Source organism: Talpa occidentalis, unplaced genomic scaffold (genome assembly GCF_014898055.3).
Source record: "Talpa occidentalis isolate TD23 unplaced genomic scaffold, MPIMG_talOcc4v2.1, whole genome shotgun sequence".
NCBI lineage: Eukaryota > Metazoa > Chordata > Mammalia > Eulipotyphla > Talpidae > Talpa > Talpa occidentalis.
In genome coordinates, this window is record NW_026555331.1 from 8,813,582 (window position 1) to 8,832,788 (window position 19,207).

At 41.9% G+C, this 19,207-nt stretch overlaps 1 long non-coding RNA gene across 4 annotated transcripts in view; it reads right to left on the minus strand.

Annotated features, from left to right (window-relative positions):
* The window catches only part of LOC119245050 (uncharacterized), a 60,540-nt gene extending 42,221 nt beyond the window's left edge, over positions 1-18,319 (minus strand). For all 4 annotated transcript variants that reach the window (XR_008550522.1, XR_008550521.1, XR_005125300.2 and 1 more), the window contains exon 1: positions 18,034-18,319. This is a non-coding gene — a long non-coding RNA (uncharacterized LOC119245050). The remainder of the gene's footprint in view (positions 1-18,033) is intronic.
* Positions 18,320-19,207: the final 888 nt, after the last annotated feature.

Here is a 19,207-nt window from a genome sequence, read left to right on the forward strand (position 1 = left end):
GGGGCACCCAGCACCTGTTTTCAGGATCTGAAACGCAACAAGTGACAGCGAGTTTCCAGGCTGTGTCCTGCCCGCACCACCTCACCGTCCACGCCCAGCGCGTTCCGGGGTCCTCTTCTCCTGTCGTGTTTATTTCCCTTCAGCCCTTTCTCCCCTGCTCATCTTCACACACTCTGGGTTTCTGTGACCTCAGGGGTTTATTAGGGGCGATGGCTTCCTGCCTGTGCCATAGCCCCACGACACACACTACTCAGAAGGTAAGCTTGGGGGGCTGCAGAAAAGGGCCTGTTCAGCCTATTCTGTCATGTAGATACAGGCAGCTGTCGAAGCAGGGAGGGGGTGCACATGATCGATTCTACCTCGCTCATTGTGATGGCAGGACAGGCACAGAGCAGGTTTTCTAGGATTCCTGAAGATGGGTGGAGGAGGACAGAGTCCTCAGTGGATTTTCAGGTTTTGCTGGGATTTACCAGGTACAGGGCAGGCAGGGGTGCTGGCAGGCCAGAAGGCTGGCAGGCCTCTCAGTCCCCAGCAATTCTTCACTCTGGGCTCTCTGGCCTTCTCTCGTGGCCTCTCTGCTTCTCTCATGGTTCTGCTTCTTTGCTCTCCCGTTCATGCTTCTGGCGTCCCCGTGATGCCACCCTTATAAGCCCAGGCTCTCAGCCCAGGTGAATCCCATCTGCCCATGCCCACACCCTACTCCAGGTGCCCGCCATTAGGCATGCATTCAGGACCACAGGGTTCCCTCATCCATCCTAATGGCGGGGGGCTGGGTGGGGGGCAGAAAAGCCTGATACTTTACTTACCCTGCACATGTCCAGTTTGAGCTCTGTGTGAGATAGGCCCGTGGAAGTCAAGTCTGGGAATGAGCGATCTGGCTGCAGACAGGAGGTAGGGAGTGACCAGCCTGAGCTCGTCTAGCTTATCTGTGACTTCCAAACTCTGAACCCAACCAACTCACTATTGCTGCCTTCTTAGAGGACCCCAAGGTCTGTCCAAAGTTCTAAAGATGCCGTATTCCCACCGGCCATGGCCCCTGCCGTGCTGCTTTCTCCAGGAGCCTCTCCCCTCATCCCACGCCCTCAAAGGGTCTCAGAACCACCCTGCCCTTACCTGTGTCACGACAACCTGAGTTCACAGAAATTGGCTTTAGGCTCCTGCAGCTTCAGTCTGACAGCTTTTTGCAAGTATTAAGCTCATGTTGCCACATAACAGCAGTCACCACATTCTGGGTAAGTGTGTTGGCTTTTTGTCAATCCAGGAATCAGGTGGACTGAGTCACAAATCAGAGCCTCTACTTCACATTTCTTTCTTCATTAATACAGTAAGTGGGTAAGAAAAAAAATACCTGCAGTGTGAGGATGGATTGATGCAGCTTAATCCTTAATCGGCGGATTAAGCCATGTGAGCAGTTTTCAAACATGAAGTTCTGAGATTTAGAACAGTCATAAATTTTGTCTTCAGGCAAATGCCAGGGAATCCAAGCTTCCGTTGTGGGAGCTGATGGGTCCTGAGGGATTTTTTTCTTTTATTCCCAAGCCGCCCCTTTGCAGGTGACAAGGAAACCCATTCCTGAAATGTGAAGTGGTTTGTCCAGCCACACAAGCCCTGACAGCTGTGAATCCCAGGTCACTCTCAAGGAAGGAAGGATCACTGAGTGATTCACAAGAAATCTTGACGTTAAAATAACTCTACTGCGTCTCTCCACCCAGCACTTAACCTCCCCTAAGATAGTCCTGATAATCTCAGCCCCATGCCTGTCATGACGGGATTTTCTAGGATTTTCATTTTTTGGATGAGGAAGCCCTTACCTCATCTTGTTCGACACCATTAGAAGAATGGCCAGCCTCTGTGCAAGGCAGCAGGAGACTTCCCCATGATGACACTGATTTTATCCTCTGTAAAGTGTGAACCTTTGTTTTGCAATCATTGCAGGCCAGCTAGGCTCAACTTCAGTTCTTGCAGACAAAAAGGTATTTCTGGAGACTTCGGTAGATTTTTACAGGCCTTTAATGCTGAATCACGGAACAAACCAGTTTTCTCTCAGTACTTCTCGGCCATCTCCTCTCGTCTGCCCTCCTCTCAGAGGGACACTGCTCTGATAGGGCCTCACCACTCGCCACAGTTGTACCCGTTTACTTATCTGCATGCCCTGTCCGCTCTGGGCCCAGGTGGCCATAATCACAGGTGCGCGTGCAAGACATCAGGTCAGCATAGGTGCTAATGGCAGGAGGGTGTAAAAAGTTGCTCCCCACTCTGTCTCCATTGACTCCTCTCACTCCCCGCAACTCTAGCCTACACCCCAGTTCTTGTATGCATGAATAAGTAAAAAACATTTCTTTAAAAACAAGCCTGATTTTTTAACTCATTTACCCTAAAAACTTGCTCATGCTTCTGAGTGTAGCATTACAGCGTAGCAGTTTTGCACTCACACAAACCTTGGTTTAAAGACCAGCAACACCAGTAATTAGCCGTGTAGTGTTTTCTACTTTGGAAAATGAGAATTAAAAATCCATACTTGTTAGACTATTGAGGGCATGTAAAGGGATGATGCTCTTAGCTCCGTGCTGACACAAATTGTTCAAGAAATGGTTTGCAGGAAAGGTAGTGCCTGGAAAAATGTGTGGGGTTTCTGGGAGTGACGTGAAGCTAAGATAAGAAAAGAAAAACTATTTTTAAAGAAATTTCTGATAAATGACCAAACATGATGTTGACCGAGAAAGTCGAGTATTTTGCTAGTTCATTAGAATGCTCTCCTTATCATTTTTTCCTGGGAACTTAGATTAAGAAAGGTCATTGCCTTTTCTTGCAGAGATTTTAAAAATATCTACCCTTGCTCATGCTTTTTTTAGTGACTTGAGTCATTTTTTATATTTATTCATTCATTATAAGACAATTACTTAGCACCATTGTGCATTAGGCTTTTTCCTCAGCCCTGCAAATATAGATATAAACTGTAGCCACTTCCCTGTCTTGTAGGAACCCACAATTTGACCTTTCCCTTCCTTCCCTGATGTCAAGGACACAAGGAAGGGAAATGGGAGTTGGACTTATATAACCGCAGACTAGGTGTGGCCCCTGTCAACACACAGACCTGCTGCCCCGCGTGGGAGTCCACGCTATACCGACGTAGTCAGGTGGTTCACTTCTGTTGGAATTAGAGGGTTTGATGCTGCAATTTAGGGACTGGTGTGATGAGGGGCCCAGTGATTCTTCACACTCTTTGCACTGCTTAATGATAACCCTTCAGACACCCTTTGTATTCCTTCCTCTCGGGATCAGCATCCCTAATGGCTTCAAATCAGAGAAGCTGAGTCTTGCCATATTTTCTCTGACTTCAATTTGTCAATGTTCTTAAAATATGGAACTGAGATCTGAATTTAGTACTTCAAACTTTGAAGATTGTTACAGATCAAATTAAGATGAGCAACTCCATCTTCCTTGTCACTGAGTTTCTATAAACTTTGTAGGTGCTTTCTTGTCTTCTGTTACATATAACCGCTCATAAAACACTGTTTATTTTCTCTTGCACAGCTGAATTTCTTGCTGTATTTAATTCTTGAGAGGGCTTGACACTTGCCCATAGATCCTCAATGCTGAAAAGAGGGCTTAGTTATTTGCTTGAGGCTGGACTAAATACTGTTCTCTAAATAAATGACTGCCCTGTATTTCCATCAGCTCTGGCTGACCAGGCCGTCTCACTGAGCACTGACAGACACTGAAAGAAGCCATATATCATTAGCATATGCCACAGGGGAAGAGTTTGGAATTTTCTAAACTAGAAGAAAGAAATACAACATTTATTTTTCTTGAAAATCCATGTGCTGTACTGGAAAGGTGAATGTGATTGTTCATTTTATGTGATAACTTGACTGCATCATGGGATGGACAGGTATTTGGTTAAACATTATTTCTGGTCATGTCTATGAAGGCATTTCCTAATGACACTAACATTTGAATCAGTGGACTGAGTGAAGCAGATTGCCCTCCCTAATGTGGCCGAGTTTCATTCAATTGTGGTGACCTGAACAGAACAAAAAAAGTCAGCATAGGGCCTCCCCGGTGGCGCAGCGGTTGAGCGCTGGGTTGTGAAGCTGCCCACAGCCTCTGCAGCGCCGGTTCGATCCCCGGCTGCTCCCCGGACACCGGAGGAGGGTCCCACATGGCGCACAGACCTCTTCTGCCGCCCGCTGCTCCCCTCAGCAGTGTACCTCGGTCCTTCTGCCTGCTCTGCTCCCCGCTCTGGCTCTGGTGAATTCTCTCACCCTCCCGTGCTTCTGACTGTACCCAGTGCTTGTATGTATGTAGGTATCAATCAATCAATAAACAAATCTTTAAAAAAAAAAAGTCAGCATAAAGGAGAATTTGTTCTCTCTGTCTGACTGTCTCCAGGTGGGGTATGGATCTTCTCCAGCCTTCAAACTCAAACTGGAATCACATCATGCATGCTCTTGGTTCATAGGCCTTTGGACCCAGATTAGAACTATTTCATTGCTTTCTGGGGTCTCCAGCTTGCTCCTGCAAGATCTCAGGACTTCTTAGACTCTCTATGAGCCAAGTTATTATCTATCTATCCATCTATACATCCATCCATCTATTCACCTACCACACCCACCTCCCCACATACCCATTACTCTCATCTATCTATCTATCTATCTATCTATCTATCTATCTATCTATCTATCTATCTATCCATCCATCCACCACATCCACCTACTCATACATCTATCTACTATCTATCTACCTACTTATCTATCTTTCTATCTATCTTTCTGTCTATTATCTATCTATCTATCTATCTATCAATCTATCATCTATTTAACATACTCTCTATCTAAACTCCTACTGGTTCTGTTTCTTTGGAGAACCCAGACTAATACGGTAAACACCCTGTACTTCCCTGGTGGTGCAGGCAGTTGAGCACAGTGCTGTGAAGTTGTTCGCTGTCTCTGCTGTGAAGGTTCCATCCAGCCAGCCTGGGAGATACCCACATGGTGCAGCAGACCTCTCCTGTCTTGCCCGCTGCTCCCCTCAGCAGTGTGTTTCAGTCAGTCTGCCTGATCTGTTCCCCACTCTGTCTCTGGTGAATCCTCTCACCCTCCCACACATCTGGCCTGTACCTAGGTTCTTGTATAAATAAATAAATCTTTAAAAAATAAAAAAGAATCATTACCCTGATATTGTTTCTTTTTCCAGTGACTGTTCTTCCATGAGACTACAAATTCGTAACTTTTATTTTTGGGCTTTGTGTGATACATAACATTGCACAGTAAATATTTGATAAGTGAAAAAAATCTGTGTTTAAGACTCAAAAGTGAATTAATTCCTGAATGAGTTTCACCAGTACATTTTCTTTCTGAATCTCAGTGTCATCATTTGACATCATTGGGCTATAACAATAGGTGTATTTCTGAGTTGTAAACATTGAACTAGTTAATGTGGCTAACACTTAATATAGGTAAAAATTAGCAGGATCAACAAATGTTAAATCCATTATTAGACTCTCATTGGAGACATTCTTTTGCAATGTAATAGTTGAGTAAAACAAAACTTGAGGCTATCACTGGGAAAAACTGGTGTAAACATTTATTATGAATTCTGTGCAGACTAAAAAACCCTAGGAAACAGAGAAATCAGAGAGGCTAATTTATGCTATTCTTGGATTGCCTCACTATTGAATTTGCATTAAAATTCCAGAGGGAACTTCGCTGCTCTTCAGGTGCCATCATGGTACTGTGGAAAGAACTTTGAACTAATACACACTTGAAATAGGATTGTGATTTTTAAAATGCATTGTTATATAATTATAGATCATTCCTTATCTTCTCTAAGTCTCAGTTTCCTCACCTGCAAATTGGAGATGAAAATGCCTGTACTTAATAATCTGGTCAGTCCTACCTGAGATGTCCCTGTGGACACACTTAACAACCTATTTCTAGCTTTTTGCATAATCTACAATTATTTAAAGGCAGCTTTATTTTTTCCTGCCTCCTCACAATATCATGGTGTTTCAAAGACTACATTTTACATGACAGTGACAGGAGAAGTATAAAGAAGTTTGGAATGGGAAGAAACAGGTATTAAAAAGGAAAACGGGATTCTGAGTCCATGGCAATATACCCATCCTGCATCTGGACGGCTCATCTTCTGCTTCTTGTGAATCACTCCCTTCGGCTGTGCAGACACTGTCAACACCACGCCCTTCACTCTTCCACGCCTCGGCCCAGGGGTCCTGCTCATTACATGTGGAATAAGTTGGAGCACTTTGTCAGCATTAGGAGACTTACAAAATGCTCTCATATTTCTTTACTCTCCTATCTCCCCTGCAGACTAGTGACCCCTTCCAGGGTTTTGAATTTGTTGTATCTCTCGACCTTATCACATTCTCTGATTCCAAAAGACGTGTGTGATGCAAACATTTGTTGAATAAATGAAACCATTGATTCAACAAAGGAAAAGGCACTAGAAGGATGATAGCAGTATGTGCAGATACATTTTAACAATTTATCTAGCACAGATTCTATTGGTCAGTTTGCCTTGGAGAGAGCTTTAAGTTTACAGGACTGTTATTTTTTTCATCCAAGAGTTGTTGAACAATTGCCTGTGGACCTCTTTGCTATAATTGCAGGTGAAGAGAACAGCCATCTTGCACTGTAATAGTTCAGAGCATAGAAAACAGTAGTATCCCTCAGCCTCCTTCCAAACATCTCTCCAGCAGGGTGGCGAGAAGTAGGTAAGATTGAAAAACCAATCCCAGAGAATATACTATACAGTTCAGGAATGCATCCGTCTACCTTGGTGAATTACCTGCTTAAGTTTAATTTACAAGAGAAACCCAGTGAGGAGTACTTTCAAAATCCTCCGGGCACAAAATTAGCTCTGTTTTTAACCTTTCTAACACAGGAAGGACAGAGTTTTAATAATGTTTAATTATTAAATTGTGTCTTTTTCCTTTAATGAACTGCTTCAAGAGGTGCTCCATGGAGATGTCTTCAGTCTTTATGAAACTGTCCCTCATATTCAGGATAAAAGATGCAAGAGGCAGTCCTGGCTTGGCTGGCTGTATCTTGGGGAAGTTTATAACCCACTCGGCACCTTCCTTGACCTCGGAGTCAGATGACACTCGGGCCAAGCCTGACTCAGACAGATTTCCATGAAGATCTTTTCTTTCTCAACATATGACACCCCAAGCCTCCCTCAGTGTATCCACCTCCTGCCCCCATCACCTCTGTGATCCATTACCATTTCCTCTGAGGTAGGAGGCAGTCAAGTTCCAAAGGATGTCAAGAGAGACATGGGAAGAAAGGAACTTGATTAGATTGATCATACTCCTGAGCTTTAGCCTTTATCCCCTGTTTTATGTTTCTATCTTGTGACCTCATGAATTCACCATTAAGAGCTGCCTATACTAGCTGGATGGCACCACTGGTTGCAAAAACATGGACCCTGACCCAGTTTGATATGAAAAATAAAAAGAACTTAATTGTTCATGTTACTAAAATCTTTTGGTAACTTTCGCTCCAGGCACAGCTTGATACAGAGGCTCAGAAATATGTGACCAAATCTACATATTTCTAGTCTTCTTGCTTTGGTTGCAACCTAAGTTTGATTTTTGTAATAGTCCAAAAGTCATTGTCAATAATTTCTTCGCACTCTATGTCTTGGTTTCCATGTCCACCAGGGAAGAGAGTATCTTTATCCTAGCATTTGTAGTGTTACCCAAGATTTAATTTGATTGGGTGGACTGGCATAGGTCAAATAGATCCTTCCCCTAACAATAGATGTGGAAATACTTAGTTCAGTGTTTTTAGTCATTTTTAGCTTTTTCTTTTAAGATTTATTTATTTATCCATACAAGAAGAGGGTACAGGCCAGATGCGTGGAAGGGTGAGAGGATTCACCAGAGACAGAGCAGGGAACAGAACAGGCAAACTGACGAAGTACACTGCTGAGGGGAGCAGCGGGGGAGACAGGAGAGTTCTGCCGCGCCATGTGGGACCCTCACCGGCCCGCCAGGATTGAACCGGCACTACAGAGGCTATGGACAGCTTCAACCACCTGTGCCACCAGGGGAGGCCCATTTTTAGCTTTTCTTAATCTTGTCCTGGAACTGAGAAACAAAGGGAAAAAAAGACTTTTTCACAATCAGAAAGCTAGCAATGTGGCTATTCAGGATAAATAAATCCGTCCTGACACATCACGTGTGCAAGCTACCTGTGAATCCAATGCCCTCTTTTATTTATGCACCAATAAAGGTGTTTAATTCTTCGCATTTGAGCTACACAGTCAGCACTCTGATCCTAGACATGGTTCTTCCATTGAATAGTTCTTTGGTCCTTACCATGTCTTCCAACCTGTACAACATCAGTTTTCTGATCTTTCACATAAGGAGAATGTATGTCCTGCATTAGGACAAATACATTAATGCTCACAGCAACACTTGCACCTCTCAAAGGGTTATACAACTGTTTTGTTGTTACTGCACAAAGACCTATCATACAAATGCTTTGTTATCATTCTGGCTGTGATAGCATTGGTCATCATGGATTCCCTGGCTGTAAGTTCTAGGAAGACAAGGACCAAGTGTGTTTTGGGAAACTGGTTCTAAGCACAGAACACAGTTAGGGCTCATGGTCTAGTGCTCGAGAATTATTTCTGAATGAACATTTAATTTTTTTTTAATTTTTTAAAAGATTTATTTATGCATACAAGAGCTGGGGTATAAGCCAAAGATGTGGGGTGCGGGGGAGGGTAGAGGATTCACCAGAGACAGAGTGGGGAGCAGAACAGGCAGACTGACTGAAATACACTGCTGAGGGGAGCAGCAGGCGAGACAGGAGAGGTCTGCTGCACCATGTGGGTTGCTCCCTGGCTGGCTGGGGATCAAACTTGTGCTGCAGAGGCTGTGGACTGCTTCATAGTGCGGTGCTCAACCCCTTGTGGCACCAGGGAGGCCCTGAATGAACATTTTAACCGACATACATTAATCTGAGATTTCGGAGCCTGGAGACTCCATTGTATATAACCTTGGGCAAGTCATCCAGCCACATTGTGCCTCTCTTTTCAGTGAGAAATTAGGGATAATAGTAAGTTATGAGAGTCATTTGGAGGAATGCATGAAAGGGCCTAGGACAGTGGTCCCCATGCTGGAAACACGAGAGTTGGTTCTGTGTGTTAAGGATGTGCAGCTGACCCGTTTCAAACAAGTCTAAGTTGCAAAGGACAATGTAGTCAATTTCCATGAGTGTTTCCCATGTGCTGGCCTAGTGCTGGCCTAGGGTGTACATGGATAAACCTTCACATTCTACCTTGAGAAGTCCCTAATCTGGTGGGCCCCTGGAGCCCAGCAGCCTGAATTCTTCTCTGTCCTGAGAGCAGCCATCTCAGATTTTACAGGAGCCTCTTTTTCTCTGTTACAAAAGCATCTGGCTTTTCAGGTGTTGAGATGAGTTGAAACTCAAACATTTGGTGAGGGAGTTTTTATAAATAGAAAATAAGTAGGAAGAGGTTTTATCGAGGGAATAAAAAAAGCTCCTGGACATCCTTCAAAATAGTGCAATTTTATAAAAATACATCACTTTGTAGTGGCTTGCTTAAAATGACTTGTCCTCAATTTGGAAAGTTTTGTCCATTGCAATAAAGAGAATCTGAAGAGAACTCCAGTGGCCTTTTCTTTTCCCCCAAAGAGCTCAAAGTTTCTATTTTCTGCTCTATGTAGAGCCAAAGGGGAGTATTGCAGAGACAGATAGGCAGATAGGAGGTCATTTGGGGGGCATTATTTTAACCACATTATGCTGCAACTAAATATTTCTTGGAGAGAAATGTACTAAAAACTTAAGTGTTTTAAAAATAAACCCAGAATAAAGAAAACACAGAGCTTAGAGTTCATGTAAGTTCAGATGTATAGCAAAGACAATTTATATTATCTGGTTTGAATGTAGGCAACATGGAGGAACTGGTGAGTAGCTGTTCATATAATGACCCCTACAACAGAGGAGCCAAGAATAAGTCAGTGATTTTCCAGAGGAAGCAATTCCAAGCACAAGTGGGTTCCAAGTGGTAAGCAGTCTACCAAAGACAGTCTCGGTCAACCTTCTAAAGATGTCAGCTCCCCTCTTAGTATTGGCCCGATTGCTTCAGTAAATAAAACATCCTTAGACTTTCCTGCGGATGCAGTTATGTGGTTGTATATAATAAATCCATTTTGACGTTCTCACTTCCTTGATCTCTCTGATATTTTCTTCAATATCATGCCAAAGAACTTCTAATATCTTCACCTGATTTATTGCAAGTCATCACTGTGTTCAAGATTCAAGGAGCCAACCAAGCTAACTATTGTCTAGCCCTTCCCAGAACATAATTCTTGAATTGCAGATGAACCCTTCAACTCCACAAAACCCGGACTTGTGTTTCCCTAAGACTCATGTACATATTATGCAACTACTGCATGTTTTGTTTTTTTGTAAAGGCTATTTTCTCTGGAGCTGATATTGGTAGTGCTATTGCACATTTCAAGTAAATGGAAGATGCTCTACTTCAGCAGGACAGACTGACAATCCTATGCATACAGTCCAGCCATTATGCCAGTGTGCCAACCTCTCTTATCTAGTTGATGCCTTCTCTGTGGTTCTGGCAGTGTTGACCAGGCAGCAGTAGCAACTGTGATTAAGCTCATGGTAACATGGCAAGACTTTGCTAGGATGTCTCTGGCCAGAGACACGGTAAATGTGTTGGTCTGGGGTAATAGAAAAATCAAATCCAAGGGAAACCCGTTATTTGACATTATGTCTCTGAAATTCTGGCACTTCTGCTTTGATTTTCTGTAAGTCATCCTTAAGTCCAGGCTTTGAGGAGCCATTCATAGAAGTAAACTGTTTACTGTACTCAAAATATTGACTTCCAAATCTTGGGTAAGTGTCCCCATGCGAGTGAATTCTCCTCAGTGCAATATTACATTCTGTTTACCTGGCTTTCCGGCTTTCTACCCTCAAGACCCACTTCCATATGTATTCTTCCTGCTCCTGCTAGAGATGTTAGGTAGAGCCAGCAAGTCTGTTAGTCTGCAGCCTTTCTCTGCTGGGACGCTGTTAGCCTCAGAGCTAGTTATCAGACTAGAAGCAATGACAGTGGAGGGAGATCACTCATCATGATGTAAGACAGTCTCAGATAAATCTATTGCATGGTCTCCAGGCAAGAGAAGTTATCACTTGAAAAGAGTAAAAGCAGTATTTGCCCTGAGAAGGAGTGGGGGGGATTCAGGGAATTCAAGTTCTCTGGCCTGTCTACACAAATATTCTTATCTCGGGTCTAAATATCACATTATTTCCTTGTCAAGTCTCTGATTTTGATATATGAGTCTTGTTGAGACTGTTTATTTAGTCTTCTCGGCAATTATTACTACTCCAATCTGATTTGCTGCATAATCTTTCTTCTCGCTGCAAGGGATGAAAATCTTTTAAAGTCTCATTGCGGATTCTGCATTTTAGATCATGCTTTAAATTGGCAATCAGAAACACTGGGCTTTTTTTTTTTTTTTTTTTGCAGATTTTTTTTTTTTTTGCAGTAGACTAGCCCCCAGTTATTCTACTCCACATTTTTATTGCTTTGCTTGCTATAAAATTAAGTACTACAGCTACTCAAGCTTCCATAACCTTGTCCCTATCCCCTGCAAAAAAGGGATGAAAACCTGTGTGCATGAGGTCACTGTATCCCTCTTGCCCCACACACAGTGGAGATTTTATTACATTCAGGTCAGTGAAAAACCAATTCCCTAAATTCTGTCTGACAGTCTGCTTTGTAGAACTACTCATGTTACCAATAGTCTCACACAGGCCTTCCTAGAAATAGAAACTGAGGTGGAAATTAAGTGTTGATTCTTTACTTGGAAAATAAAATCCTAGGGTGGCAAGAAAGAGCAAAAAGTGAATTGAATGTGGAGGGTGATGGGCGATTTGGTGATGAGAGAGCTGCAGAGAAGAGCTGGAGGGGTAAATCCTATACTGTCAAAATGTTAACAAGGATGTAAAACAATGGTCCTTTGTTTAAAAAAAAAAAAAGTGCCTTGGGGAAGAGAAGGTTAGGAAGTAATATAAAATAACTCACTAATAGCACTGACCAGTGCTTCCTGATTAGTCACGGAGAAATCAGTAGTTGCTTTGAAGATGTGCCTGTTTCCTCATGTGGACATTTTGGAAGTCTCTGGTTGTACAGAAAAATGCATTACAACTGCCATTGGAGGGGGAAACAGAGAAAAAATTGATTGCAGGTTTCCCTTTTTCTCCACTTCCATTGATCAAATTCTGCCTCACATAAGTTCTCTCCCCTCACAATTGGCTTAGTCCCCTGCAGCTGCAGGGGATCTAGGTCCAGAGAGTTACAGTGTGGCTTCTCATCTCAAACAGAAGTAGAAAAACCAAGGAAAAGCCAAATACCCCAAGTGTGCAACTTGGTCAACCTCAGGTCACACACACACACACATACACACCCATCCACCTGCCTGCCCGCCAAGCATACCTGGGGTCATTGCAGCAGCTGGGGTAGCAGCTGCATGGGGGAGGCTGGGAGAATCTGAGAAGGCATATGAATATGTCTGAGATACCAGATTCTGTTGGAGCAAACATGGGTCCACTCCTGGAGGAACTGGGATACAGAACCAGGGTTCGGGGATGACTTATCAGCAGTTACTCCAGTTATACCTTTGTCAGAAGTTGTATGAAATCTAAACAATGCTACCATAAATACTAATCAGAGAATATATTTCATGAAAACACACTATTTGAAGTAATTTATGTGTTACTTTTTTATTTGATAGTTTATGCTATAATTGCTATGTTTAATCTCATTTTTGGACTAAGAAATTGAGGCACAAAGATTTGAAGAAATTTTCTGAATGTCACATTATTATGAAGGGTGGACAGAAGTGCAACAGTCTCCTTGGACACTAGTTGTGTGGTCTGCCATGCCCAGGACCTCTCAGTCTGAGAACAAGACAGAAGAAATCTGAATGTGGAATTTAATGAGAGGGTCATTTTGTAGAACTCCAATAAGGTGTCCATAGGAAGTGAAGTATTTCTTGTGAGATGTTGCCCTTATAGGTTCTGAGCCAGTAGCACTGGTTGTTGAATACTCTGCAGGGTGAGCATATTCCATGAAGAGAGAGACAGGACCAGGGCTCCTTTGGCTCATGCATACATCTGCAAGGCTCTGTTTTTGCTGAACAGACTGGAAACAACCTTCTATGCACCCAATTAGAATCCTTCAATGGTTAACCCCACTGGTAGCAATCATCATAGGCTCCTTGTTAGTTGGAGAATAGTTTCCTTTCTCACTACTTTATCCTTCAATGCCAGGGATTCCAGGTATCCTGTGTTTTTATTTTATAGCTCATAAACTTCTGCTGGGATGAAGTCCTTGTTCGTACACATTTTATGCCTTCTATTGATACCGGAATTGTAGGTTTTCAGGCCTAGTCTTCCAGCCGGGAACAGACCCTAGGCTGCAGGGGCAGCACTGAGTCCCAGCCACTAGACCCCCATGGGTTGGTGTCTCACGAAGCTGCAGCAGGAACTTCGCTGATGCTCAGGCAAGCAAGTAAGAAGAGGCAGGTTTGTTTAGAGAAAGAAAAAGTTTACTGAGGAGAAAAGGAACAGAAATAAAGTGGGATTCCCAGGCCATGAAACCAGGCCAGGGAGGGGCAAGGAAGCCAAAGTGGAGTCATGTCTCAGGGAATATAGACCTTCTTTCCCCAATTATTATTTTCCTTTAGGGTACATAGGACTGTTAGTAATCATCAATGCACATCATCATGCTGTTAGTGTGGGTTTCCACCTTAGACAATGAAGTTCGTGAAATCACACCTTATCACTTCTATATTCTAATGTCTTTAAAGGTGCCTTTGTATTTTTTTAAATAACTAATTTTTTTGGAAGTGGCTTTAGTATATCACAGGTGTTTAACAAATACTCAATGCATGAAGAAAGTGAATGAATAAGAATGTCTTCTTATTCTTTCATACCTCTTCCCTGTCCCCAGATTTTAGCATATATAATAAAGGATCAATGAGGATGGGTGGGGACAGCAGAATTATAGCAAGAGTCTCATCTTTGATCATTTAAGTTCTGGTTTGCAGACTAATAGTTAAGACACTGGAGGAAGTATCTGTCAGTCTTGGCTTTATGTCACGGTGGGTAAGTTGGGAATCAAATGCTCTATGTCACAGGGCATCCATCCAACCTCTACATATCTGTGCCCTGATGATTGAGAGACTCTAAGCATCTTGTTTGGTAGATGGCATAGTTCATATTTCGTATTTACTATCCTTGTTCTCATCATTGTTTAAGATACATATACATTCCAAATCCTCCTTAGTGGATAGCACAGAAGAGAAAGAGATGATCAAATTCTTTCTTTTTTGGGCCTCCCTGGTGGCACAAGGGGTTAAGATGCCACCTATGAAGATATCTGCAGCAACTGTAGCATGAGGTCAATCCCTGGCCAGGGAGCTACACATACAGCACAGCAGACCTCTTTTGACTCACCCGCTGCTCCCCTCAGCAGTGTATTTCCGTCGATCTGCCTGTTCTATTCCCCACTTTGTCTCTGGTGAATCCTCTAGCCCCTCACACCTTGGGCATGTACCCCGGCTCTTGTATGCATAAATAAATAAATCTTTAAAAAAATTCTTTCCCCCAAACTGTGTTATTAAATTAGATCATTATAGGAAAACACATTTCTCAGGAGAGAGTTGAGAAGAAAAACATAACTCAGTATGTGTTTTAATGTACTTGCTATGGAATATTTTTTTTAAAAAAATTCTTTCACAGAAAAAATAAATTCTGTATCTTTGTATCCTTTTTGCCAATTCAGCCTGTGGGCTCATTCTATCCTGAAGGATGATTCTGTCAAGACATGATAATATGACTTGTAATAATATTACCATTTCGTCTCACTTTATAATGTATGAATTAATTAATTCATTTATTATTTATGCATTTATCAAATATTTATTGAGAGCCTTTGCAGCACCAGCTTTTTGATAGTGCTGGAGATTCAGAAAAAAGTTATATGTGACTCCTGTCTCAACTCTCACACACCTGAGCCTGACAGACCCATGCTAGGAACAGGTCAGTGTGCTGTCCCTGACCCATGCTGTTGCTGGCACAAAAGACTAGAAAGAAAGTGACATAAAAAGGGGAGGGTCACGATTTTCTTAGGGGTGAGGGAAGATGAGTGTGTCATAAGAGACTTCTTAGCTAATAAGCTAACATTTGTAGTGGAAGTAGTGATTATAGTCACAATATTTTTATTATTTCTGGGAAAAGCAGTTACTCTCAGGGTCATCCTTTGATGCATGAAAAACATTTCCATTTTTGTCAACTCTTTGCCTGCACATGCAATTTGATTATGACATATCATTAAATGAATGCACCCACGTGATGCAGTGTCACATCAGTGAAAATGTACAATAATGGATACCGAAGATGTTCTTCCGTATTTGTTAATTATCTAATTATTGCTCCTCAAGATTCTTCATGGTACCAGGGCACCATCTCCTGTGTTAAGGCCCAGGAGACATCTCTCTATGCTCTGTATTGTCAAGCGTGCCATTCATGTCCAATTTCATATTTCCAGTGCAAGAAAAATGCAGCATACTCATAATGTCACGACTCTTGGAACATGTTTGTGTTGCAACAATATAAATCCTCTAGCATCTGTGGCTCTCGAATAGCATTTGTGACCAGCTATCAGTTATACCATTACTCATGATGTATCATCCTTGGAGCCACTCATGGTCACACTCCCAGTGACTCTCAAAGGTTGTTCCTGTGCTTTATTGATGACGACCACAAATGTGTGTCTCACCCACAGTATGCAGGAAAATCTATAATATGACCATATCATAGCAACTGTTCAGAATTTTATGGTAATAGAATCTCATACCATCCAGAATCCCACTTCTGGGTATTGACCTGAAAAATCTATGCAACCTCATGTTTATTGAAGCATTGTTTGCAGAAGTTGAAAAAACCTAACTGCCTATCCACAGACAGCTGGATAAAGAAGATGTATAGACACAATGCAATACTCCTCAGCTATAAAATAAAGATGAAACCCTGCCATTTGCGACAACATGGATGCACCTAGAGTGTTATATTTAGTGAAATGAGATACACTGAATGGCTGCACATGTGTGTAGTGCATAGAGAAAACAAACCAACAAATGAATAAAATAACACCTTAATAGTTTTAAATTCTAAGATCAATTAGCACTTATTAACAAAAGGGAAGGAGAAAGGGGCGGAACATCGAGTTCAAGTGGACAATTATATGGTGAAAGATAGACTTGAAATTTTAGTGGTGAACTTAAGGTAGTAAATACGTCTGTTGATTTTTAATGATGTGCACTGGAAACAATATTATAATGCAATGTTACTTCAATTGAAAAAAGAAATTGTTAAACATTGTGGGGGGCCTCCCCAGTGGCACAGTGGGTTGAATGCCATGCTGTGAAGCTCTCTGCAGCCTCTGCAGTGTGGATTTGATTACCGGCCAGCTGGGAGATACCCAAATGGCGCAGCAGACCTCTCCTGCCTGCCTGCTGCTCCCCTCAGCAGTGGATTTCAGTAGATCTGCCTGTTTAGCCCCCCGCTCTGTCTCTGGTGAATCCTCTCACCCTCATGTGCCTCTGACCTGTACCCCAGCTCTTGTAAAAATAAATAAATCTTTAAAAAAAAATAGGGGACTAGCAGGCTGAAATCTGAGTTTCAAAGCTCCAGATATGCTCTTTCTGGCAAACAACCAATTAATAGCAGTTCAACAGTGTAAAATCTGAAGTATCATCAATGTAAACAGAAAATCCTGCTGCCAAGCCAAATTAAAATGGACTTTTACTTATTTATTGTCTCAGATTATGTGAGACAATGTGTCCCTTTAAAGGCAAGGATAATAATTCCTTAGAAATATTTTGCATTGTCCAGTCCTTAATTACAACATCCCTGGGAGTTCAGTACAACACAACACTTTTGTGTCTCAGTAGGAACATATAGTTCGGAGTTTTAGTGTTTAGCCTGGGTATTTTGACTTTCAGTGGTGAGATTGCAATTCTATCCTAGTCTCTCTTACTTCAAAGCGCATGCTTTGCCTGCTAATACTTGAGTATGTTAGACTATCTGACAATTTGTTACTCAGCATACTTCAGGTTTAACTGATTACCATTCTCAGTTTCCTCTATTTTTAACTCACATCCTGTTGGTAGTGAGTTACTATGGAGACATGACATATTATTGGTCTCTCTGTAGGATAGTGACCCGGCATATTTAAAAATGTTCTGGGTTTCTTAGCAACTCAACCAGTCTTATTCTCTTTGCCTTCATGGTCTGTTCTTTTCCTGCAGGAAATGAAACCTGGCTCATGAGTTAGCTTCAGTTGATGGCCATGGTGTTTTTCAAAGGAAGTGGGCTTTAAATATATTCCAATCCCACAAATGCTTGTCCTGTTTCTGTTGAAGTGTTTTTAAAAATGATTAGCAATGATGAAATAGAAAATGTTAATTTGGAATTCAAAGCTTCAATTTCTGAAAATTTCAATCTCTATCCCTTCCTTTGGATGACTTTTAATTCCTCCCTGAACTCATATATATATATATATGTATATATATATTTTTAATAAACTCTCTCTCTATATATAGTTTCCTCATATATGAAATGAAGCTTAAGATTATACCTCGCTTACAGGCTTAAAACAAATCAGAGTCCATGTGATGTGAAAGTACTCTGTGTACAACACCTGACACCATCTTGAGTTACTACTTTCACTGTTGATGCGAGGGCTCATTTACTTCTCTTCACCTGAGTGCCTGTTTTGTAAAGAATGCTAAGTCAGGGACTCAGGCTAGAAGGAGGTGATATGGCTCCTCCCCCTTGATCTCACACCATCCAATGGAAAGGAGAGAGATGCAGCGATCAAGCTACTCTGGTCAAGGTGAGTGACCAGGTCACAGGCTGTGGACAGGTAGCATGGAAGGGAGCACCTTACCTGCCAGTGGTAAGCAGCATGTTACAGAAGAGGAAGCATCGCAGTGAGCTGAAGTGGCTATGAAGGCTTCTGGAATGTTCACATACCTTAGAGGCACATAAAAGACCTTCTGTGAGTTGGCTGCTCCCTTCTTCTTGTGTGGCTTCACCTCACTCTCCTGCCTGTCACATCTACTGTATTCCAGGCATACAATGGTGAATAAAGCTACACTCAATATATGACACCAGAATCTATCTGCTCATAATCATAACTCCAGCACTCACTGGCCCTGTAAGCCTTAGTTTCAGTTTTTCCATCTGTGTGATGGCCCAGATCAAAATCATAGTTTAAAGTCACATTGAGAAGTCACCAGGGCAACGTCTATGATCCAGGATGTACTCATGAATATTAGCTCTTATTATTCTTACCTACTCTGTGAATCTGTTTTGCCTCCTGACTTTGTTCCTTTGCACCTGCTTTTCCTTCTGACTGGAGACCCATTTGGATGTATCTCTCCAGTGCCATTAAGATTCTAGTTCTATCCAGAGACACCACTTCTGGGAAGCCTTCCTTGATCTCCTTGATCTGTCTTATCTCCTCTTTCAATCACCTCCAGAACATTTGGACTCTTTAGTAAGTTTTAGTGTGTGTGCATGTCAGATTGTGTGTGTACCCATTATATATTATATATTTACTATAAAGTGATTACATTGCATTGTTCATTTCATTGTTTCCATTGTGGAAGTAAACAAAGACTAGCCAGATAAGAAAAGTGAAAAGATTATTTGAGACTTCTCTAGCTACCATCACCCTGTTTTTGCAGAGATGCAAAAAGGAAGACTGAAGAATAATAAAGTCTTATAGTGGAAAAAAGAGGTTTCAATTTTGTGCTGAGCAGGGGAAACTGTGAACAGGATAACTGGGAATGTGGTCACCCACATTTATAAATAAGAGTGCATATTTGGCCTTTGATTAGTCAATCTGGGACCAATTATTCTAGAACTCGGTATTTAACTTCCTGGATCATCATTAGAAATGGTGATCTAACTTCCTACAAATTTGACTCTTCATTTTCTAGGCTATTTGTAGATAACATTGTGGCAGTTGCTGTGAGTTATGAGTCAGGTTCTATTTTATATATTTGTGATTTGGCCACTGTCCATTTGGAAACTCGGTCTCTCAATATATTGTCTAT